The sequence below is a fragment of the Triticum aestivum genome, chromosome 3D, assembly GCF_018294505.1.
Source record: "Triticum aestivum cultivar Chinese Spring chromosome 3D, IWGSC CS RefSeq v2.1, whole genome shotgun sequence".
Classification (NCBI taxonomy): Eukaryota; Viridiplantae; Streptophyta; class Magnoliopsida; order Poales; family Poaceae; genus Triticum; species Triticum aestivum.
In genome coordinates, this window is record NC_057802.1 from 26,940,046 (window position 1) to 26,949,207 (window position 9,162).

Sequence of the window (9,162 nt, forward strand, 5' to 3'; positions counted from 1 at the left end):
TTCAAGGCAACCCTAATTTTTATGGCTCAGAAAATTCTAAGATAATTCACAAATATTCTAGGGACCCTAGGGCACCTCCCTGAGAAAAAATATTTCATCACTTTTTGGAATATTTTTGCTACAGAAAATCTTTTCTGTTCTGGACAGAAATGGTGGTTTCTACAGCAACTACCATTTTACTTGCTCCATTTGACCTGAACTTTCTTGTGCATCATTACCTTAGTAACTTATTTCTAGCCTCCAAAGCACAGCCCCAAACTCCCAACCATTTGACCACAGTAAAATCACAAAGTTACTGACCACAAACTTACCTGGCTTGTAAAATCTTCTCTACTGCACCTGGATCCAAACCAAACCGTGGTGAACTTCAAAACTACCACGAACAACATGCCAGACATGATTTTTGGATGAAGGATGGCTTGAGGAGAGAGTTCGCGCGGTGACCACGCGTGTCCACGATGCCAGGCATGCGTGTCGACGCGCTCTGGGTGCCGCCGAACGCTCTGTTCGCGCGTGCTTGCTTTCCCCGCCTGCCCAACCATGCCAAACCTCACCACCATCATCGTCTCGATGTCCTTAACTCCACCCTGGCACTCGCCGACGCCGGAGCTCGCCACAGCGAGCACGGGCAAGGTCCGGCTAGCCCAACAGTGCGGGCGCACTGTGCTCGTCGTCACCCCCCTTGATCCTGTGCTCGTCTCCGCTCGCCCACAGTGGCCGCGTGACCTCCGTCGCCTTCTCCCCCTCTCACTGACGCCGCTAGTCGCCGGGCGCCGTGGACAGGTGTCCACCGGTGGAGCCCGAAGCACCCTCGCCGCTCGCCTATAAATAGAGCCACCCCAGCCTCCTCAAGGACCATCCAGCACTCACACACACCCCACGATCGAGTAGGAAGCCGTAGCCCGGCCGGGCAGGCCTCGGGCCGCCGTCCCCGAGCTCGACCACGCCGGCAATCCCCTGTGGTCGCCGCGGTAGCTCCAGCCCCTCCCAGGCCTGGGCGACCCCTCCAAGGCCTCCGCCTCTCTCTGGTGAGGCCATCTCGCCCGCTTGGAGCCTCTGGAGCGGCCTCTGCTCGCCGTCTTCCTCAACTCCGACGACCTCCTCGTTCTGCCTCCGCTCGCGAGCTAGATTCCGACACCGTCTGACCACCCCTAGCCACGCTACGGGTACGGGCAGGTGCGCCTCGACCTCCTCTTGCCATCCCTCCCTCTCGTTTGGGCCAAGGAGCCCTCGTTGCCGGCGAGAGCTCCGGCGAAGCTGCGGACCTCTCTGTTTCTCTCTCCCTCTTCCCCCCACCTGACTAGCGGGGCCCGCTAGTCAGCCACTCAGTACACGCGCGAAGTGGTACGAGTGGTGGCGCCCCTGGGCTTTACGCCTTCGACGTCATCCCCCCAGTTGTTTCTTTTATTCTAATTCATTTATATTCCAGAGAGCTTCAAACAATTTGAACTTTTTAACCATAAGTCCAAATGAGATGATTCTTTTTGCCTTGTGTTCTTTGAAAGGAAATCTAACAGCTCACCAAAGATGAGATTTTTCTGAGCTGTTTAGAATTTCTGTTGAATTTCAGAAGTGTTCTTGATATTCTCTTTTTGTGTTTAAAACTATTTTCAGAAGGTGAGGCTTGTCTTGAGGATCACCAGGAGGCTTGTGAACCTCATCTGTACTAAGGCAAGCCACAGCAACAGATTTATGATGCCATTTCAATATTTGTGATTTTCTCACTTAAATGAAATGATTAACCCATGCATTTAAATAATTATTGAATTATTTGTATTCTATTAAGTATTGGTCATTTGTTATACTTGATTTACAGAATAGTTGATACTAGTTTAAGTGGGTAAAGCAAGTTAAAATTCATTTGAGGTGATGTTAGAAATAATTTTGTTATGCATGTTAGTAATTATGTGAAGCTTTGTGTTTGCAGTCTTAAATTGATAAAAAATTGTTAGAAAATATTCTATTAAATACTTGTTTAATCATATTATTTGTCTTACAGAATGTTTGAACCCAACTTAGTGATAAAGAAATTAAGAGTGGTGATATTGATATCTTTTGGTCAAGCATATGAAAGATTTATCGGAGTTACTTTCTTGGGTAGGAAATTAATAGAACTTGTTGCAAAAATATTTTGGTTAAGTTGTGAGTCATTTTGAGCAAGTAGAGTAATATGAGTTGTTGACGTTTATGCTTGGTGTGCATATGGATGACGTCGGTCATTTTTATCAATATGTGATGCATGTGTTGTTTTGCATTTCATGGCATGCTATGACACCGGTCATTTTTAGTTAAAGATTAATCCTGAATATAATTCAACTTGAATATACCGTTGACTAGGTCATGGTGCCGCTGAATCGAGTTTCTTTCCAGTGCAACCACATTTGCCTTGTGGGAGGCCTTGATTCGGTCCATTGACACAGGCTCTGGTCGGTGCCTCCATCTAGGGAAGATTATGTCGTGCTTGCCCTGGCCCGGTAAGCAAACATTATCTTGTGTGCTCGTTGATGAGATTATGGTACCGAGTCCCCGACTGGGAGTGTTTTAACCACGACGGTGGTTGGGGTGTCTTTGGTAGACACGGGGCCACCCAGGACCAGCCCGTTGGGGATTTGGGTCGGAGTGGCCGGGAGAGTGTTGTGGCAATGGAGGGGTTTTGTCGGAATGCCATTGGTCCACCCGAATGGGAATGCGAGGCCATGGGTTCCGTCGTGTGGGTATAGTGTGCTACCTCTGCAGAGTGTATAATCTATCGATAGCCGAGTCCATGGTCACGGACACCTCGTACTAGGTCCCACCATGAGTCAACGTTTAATAAAAATTGCACACTAAGCTATGAACTTTGCATTGTCAATGGATGGCAGAAAGGCCATCGAGGTATTTGGGACCAAATGATGGTCATGGTTGTGATCGCCGTAAGGATCATGAGTTGTTCTTGAGAAAGACCACTATGGTGGTGTGTTTGTGGTCCAGAGAAGATCACAGTTGGTAAGTTGTCCTGAGGGACGTTCGGGCTTGATCACAGCATGTTGACATAAAATGTTGCATTATTAATAATTGGTTAAATATCATGATATTGTTTGTCATTATGATTATGCTTGTTGTGAGCTTGCAAGTACATTCAATGTACTGACCTGGCGTGTCATGCCAGATTTCAGGAAAGTCTCGTTGGAAAGGAGCGCTGTTCGAGTCTAGATCGTGTCCACATCAGTGTCCCTGTGATATGGAGCTTCCGCTATGACGTTATTCCGCTGCCACGTAGTTGTTCGAGTCGAGGCCCTTTTATGTTCACTAAATAATGTACATATTGTTCCGCCGCACCGAGTGTGCCGCTTGGCCTCGACCACTGTTGTAATATGAACTCTGTTCCGCTAGCATCAATAAAGCGGTTGTTTTCTGTACCAATATGTTGTGTGTTGCCAGAAGACATGATCTCTGGGCTGGCAATGCAGGGTAAACCGGTCGCTCTGAGCCGGGGTGCCACACCATGTCATGACACTATGCAAAGTTTCATGATCTTCAGGCGTGTTTTGGATTTACAGGAATTAAAAAACCAAGTTTGTCAATCTTTCCGGCCGACCCACGACGCCCACATGTTTGAATTTCGTTCCCATTTCTTGCATGGGACCTAGAAATTCACCAAAGGACACACATCTGATTTTTCAACCAACTTTGGTGCACTGGAGCATGTGCTTGTAGTTCAAATTTGAATGATGCACATTAAATGTGCAGAAACTCAATTAATGTATAAAAAGGCCAAACGAACCCGGAATAATTCCAAAATTGAGCACGATACATCAATTTGGTCTAATTATCTTGTGTAAAAATTGAAGGAGGGAGAAGGCAGTGTACGTATGTCGTTTCGCACACGGAGGTGACACGTTCCCTCTCGGTTTGCAAGAAGCTTACACCAAAGCTTGTGGGAAGCTCCGGTTTGCAAGAAGCTTACACCAAAGCTTGTCCCAATTTAGCCAAAAAAATTACCGTAGCATGTTCGTGCCATGTCATGACACCATGCCAGGTTTCATGATTTTCAGGCGTGTTTTCGATTTACAGGAATTAAAAAACCAAGTTTCTCAATTTTTTCGGTAGAGCCACGACGCCCACATGTTTGAATTTCATTCTCATTTCTTGCATGGGACCTATAAATTCACCCAAAGACACAAATGTGATTTTTCAACAAAACTTTGGTGCATTGGAGCATGTGCTTGTAGTTCAAATTTGAATTATGCACATTAAATGCCCAGAAACTCAATTAATGCATATAAATGCCAAACGAACCCGGAACACGACACTTATGTACTAGTTGCCTGCTCACTGTACGTAAATGTTCTAGCAATTCAAACACCATCATTTCCCTCCGTAACACCATTTTGTCTTTCAAAACATAATGAAAAAATCAGGTATACCACAAACAGTTTACTAGAAAGAATGGTGTGGGATGTGCTATAAAATATCTTGGCGCACCGTCTTGTCTGGCTTACGCAGGAAGCTTCATCGTCTACAGTCCACCGCCCCCGCTTGAACCACACTTGCGCGCCAGTTTCTCGCGTCACCGAGCAAACAAAATTTGCCACCGCGAAAATATCTATCTCCCCGCCCCCTCCCTCCCACCAAAAGCAACATTTCCACTGTTCCTCCTTGCTTTCCAAGTTCAAACCTTCACTGTTTCTTACTAGCAGTTCAGCCTCCTCGCCGGTTGTCGGGTGGTAGGTGTGACATATGCCAATGGGTGGCTTATCATTGTGGGAGCCAGTAAGACATCGCCGGTGCCTGGAAACGGGATAAGGCAAAGAAATGCACGCCGGAGAATCTTACCCAGGTTCGGGGCTCTCCGTGGAGATAACACCCCTAGTCCTGCTCTGCGGGGTCTCCGCATGATCACTAGATCAACACAAGTGGCTACAAGTGGCTCCTTGAGCTGTTTGGCTAGAGGAAGAAGAAGGGTAAGGCTAGCACTCCTCTTCTCTCTATGTGGTGTCTAAAACTCTAAGAGATCAACCCTTTGCATGGGTGCCCCGGGGGTTTATATAGGCCTACCCCCCAGGGGTACAATGGTAATCCGGCTGGACGCGGGTCCTAGCCGTCAGTGTCTGTATTCGCCGGCTTCTCCGCCGACCGCTGGGGCCCGCCGACTGGTGGGTCCCGCCGGCTGCCGGCCTCTTGGCCGACAGACCGGCCCCACCGCCTGGGGGTCTTGTCGGTGGCTAGTTACTGTAGCCTCGCCCCTGATGACGAGGGCTTTGTCGAGGTAAGCATGGCTACAGTGCCGCCGCCGCCTGGCGGGCTCTTACTGTAGCCTTACCTCGTCTTGTCTCCTTAATGACGCGCATACTTCGAGGGTGGGAGGTAGCCGGCTATTGCGAGCCGGCTACACCGCAGGCTGACTGGGGGAGGCTTGGCCGCCTTCTAGCGTCTCTCTGGCTCAAGGGGCCCGCTGCCCGCGGGCCGTACTGACAGCCTGTCGTGGGTGGCGTCATGGTCAACATGGCAACAGTGCCGCACCGGACAGGCGATGGCCGACCCGTACGGCGCACTATGGCCACACGTGCTCCGGGATTCAGGGGTGGCAGGCTGTACTGTAGCCACACCCCGTCTCGTCACCGTTATGAGGGTGCAGCCCTTGAGGGTGCGATCTCGGCCGCTTGCCGGGAGCCGGACTTCTTCTGGCCGGCTTCTGGGAGTTGGTCCTCTTGTGGCCGGCTTCTTGGAGTCGGCCATGTTGTAGCTCTCTTCGGGAGGGTCTTTAGGGCCTGGCCGTCTTCCAGTAGTCGGCCGGTGAGCTAGCCGGCCAGAGGAAGGCGGCCCTGTGCATTGGGTGCTTGAAGGCTTGATCGGCCGGATAATTTTTTAAGAGCCAGGGGGAGTCGGTTAGGCTACCCGTGGGCATTTACTCCGACAGTAGTCCCCGAAGCTGGTTGGGCTTCGAGGCAGAAAGGAGGACGAGAAGCTCAATCAGCTTCCTATCTTGAAGAGCCAGCAACTAGGAGCCGGCATCGATCAGGTGCGCCGTCTTGGTGAGGTTTTGAAGTCTGAAGGCGGGAACCAGCTGGCGCGCATGCCGGGTCACGGGCCGGCCGCTTGCTGCCCGCGCGCCACGTGGCACCCTCCGGCTGGAAGGACCTGCCAGCCCTCGCGCGTGACGGGACGCCGCTGCAGGCCGGGGCCCACCACTTCCATGCCTAGGCCTAGGTGTGGATCTTCTGTGGCCCAAAACTGGCCGCTCGCCTTCCAACGCCGTTAGGGCGCAATAATCGTGGGACGTGGGGGAGTGGGCGCAGTTAATCCCACGCCCCCCCCCCCACGCCTCGCCTCCTCGACTTCGCCGCACGAGGCTATAAATAGGAGGAGGAGGGGGAGCGGCAGACGCTCGCACGCTCACCCTCGCTCCGCCATCTTCTTCTTTTTCCTCTCCGTTGCCGCAACCCCTCGCCGCCACGCCGTCCCTCTAGTCTTCGCACCTCCCCGCCGCTTCGCCGCCGCGGGGCCATGGTTTCGCCGTCGCCGTGCCCTTTCTCATCAGCTTCTTGCCGTCATGTTGCGCGGCAGAGACTGGGACGGCTCCAACGTCCACGCGGACCACATCGACTTCCTCCGCAAGACGCGGCGGTTGCTCGGCGAGGACCATGTGCGGGTCCGTCTTGCGCCGAAGAGGGAGATCTCGCCGGCGCTGGAGGAAGGCGAGCGGGTAATCTTCCGCTCGCACTTCCTGCGCGGCCTTGGCCTGCCTGCGAGCGCCTTCTTCCGCTCCTTCCTTGAATTCTAGCAGCTCCAGCCGCACCACCTTACTCCAAACACGGTGGTGCTGCTGTCTGCCTTCGTCACTTTGTGCGAGGGCTTCCTTGGCGTCCTTCCCACCCTTGATCTCTGGGGGGAATTCTTCCAGTCCAAGCTCGGCACCGCCATGCAGGGCGTGCTGGCTCAGAGCGGCGCCTTCATCGCGATGCGGAGGCCGGTAGCCGACAACCCTTTTCCTCCCATCATGCTGATCCAGTCGGTGAAGCGCTCGCAAAAATCCTACTTCTACGTTAAGAACGTCGCCCCGCAGGGCGACTTCGTCAACTTGCCGGCTTATGTAGCCGGCCCACCGGCTAGGAGGCGGCCCCAGTGGTCCTATCGGGCCAGAACGTTGTCGCCTGCTGGAGCCGCTGCTGTTGCGCGACTCCGGGTAATGGTCCAGTCGGAGGGCCTGACCGGGTCCGACCTGCTGGCCGCCTTCGTGGTGCGCCGGGTGCTCCCGCTCCAAGGCCGCCCTCATATGATCTGTCAAATGAGCGGCCAACTCAATCCGAGTCGGATGTGCACCAAGGAGATGCCTCACTCCAAGGTAGCTCTCATGGTGAACTACCTCGCGAACTGCAAGCTCACCGACGAGTGGCAGTTTGGCAAGGAGCCGTACTCCCGTGCCCATCCCCCGCCTATGGTAAGCTTTCTTTATCTTCTCTTCTTTACTTTTGTCACCAAGTTTCTCTTGGCCGACTCTGACCAGTCGGTTTGTCTTGGCAGAGACCCCTCCTTCGACCGGCAGCCGGGGCAGCGGGGGTGGAGCGCCAATTTCTCCCCATCCGGGCGACGCATGACTTGGACGACCCCGACATGGGGGCGGCCGCTCTAGACGACAACACCGAGGGGGGAGGCGGCGAGGCAGGCGGCTCTGGGCTTGGAGCCAGCTTCGACGACTGGCCGGAGGACGACGAGGCGGAAGTCGTCCCGTGCCGCCAGCCGGCGTCCGACCATGGCGCGGGTTCATCCGCCGAGCCGGCTGTCCGAGGCGGCGCGCAGAAGCGCCGGGCCGCGCCGAGCCTATTCGGCAGTCGGCCGAAGAGGCCCAAGAGCGCGGTGGCGGCGACCAAGTGGGACGAGGTAGCCGCGAACGCGGCCCGCTTCCGCAAGGTGGTGAAGCAGCCACAAAAGGTTTCGGCGTAAGTGTCAATTCTCTCGTGTGTTCCTTCTTCTCTTTCGTTGATATCTTCTGAATCCTTGTCTTGAGTTATCAAACAGGGCTCCGCTCTCTCTTGAGCGGACCGCTGCCGCCTCCGTGGTTGGATCGGCGTCTTAAGTGAGTAGCTTGATTGTATCGTTCGTAGAGAGCTCAAACCATTGTATGATTGCATCATCTTTCTTGGTTCTTGTTTGGTTTTCTCCGTGTTGGATTTGGAGCTTATGTTCATCTTCTTGACAAGCTCGAGTTAATCGAAAACGAAGTTCACATGCTTCTTCTATTTGCGTTTTCGGTGTTGGAGGTTTCACCGGTCTTATTCGAGGAAGGGTTCTCACCATTTTCTTATGGGCCTTTTCTAATTTCCTTCTTATTGTTATTTATATCAAGATTGTGTTAGCCCTTATCGCTAGCTTTCCGGCAAACTTGGTTTCGTTGAATTCGGAGTCCGTTTGCAGAAGTTGTGTCAGTTTCGGTGTCCTTAAAAAGCTGCAGTGGTACTGCCGCTCATGGGAGCGGTACTACCGCTTGGAGGGGATGTAATTTTTTACTACCGCTCTTGGGAGAGGTACTACCGTGGCTACTTCCACTCCGAACCAAAAACTCGTCTCATGTCCAGCGGTGGTAGGCACGGATGTATTTTTTTAGTACCGCTCGCATGCAGTAGTACCGCTACCCTTACACTACTGGAATCTGGCAATTTGCCGTCTACCACATCTTTGTCGTCCGCCAGCTGACGGCAAAGAGCCTCTTTGCCGTCCGCTTCCACAAAGCAGATGGCAAAGAAAGTGCAGATGGCAAAAATTCTATTTGTCGTCTGTTGTTTCTTTGTCGTCAGCCAGCTGACGGCAAAGAGCTAGAAGGCAGACGGCAAAGGGCCAGGTGGGCCCCACAGGGCACGGCGTGGCTAGGTTAGGTTCTTTGCCGTCCGCCCGCAGACGGCCAAGTGGAGACGTGGGCCAGCCCTAAACGGCCGCCCTCTTTGTCGTCTGCTAGCAGACGGCAAAGAAGGCCCACTTAACGGGCCGAGCCGTCTCCCCTCTCTCTCTCTTTCTCTGTCTCCCTCCCGCGCGCCCGCCTCTCTCCTCCCCCGCCGCTCTGCAGCTGCCGACGGCCAGCCCCGCCCCCCGGACCTAGCCCCCGCCACCGTCCAGCCCTCCCACCCCTCGCGCGCCCCGTCACCCCGTCGCCCCGTCGCCGGAGAGGCCTGCTCCGGGCCGCCCCGG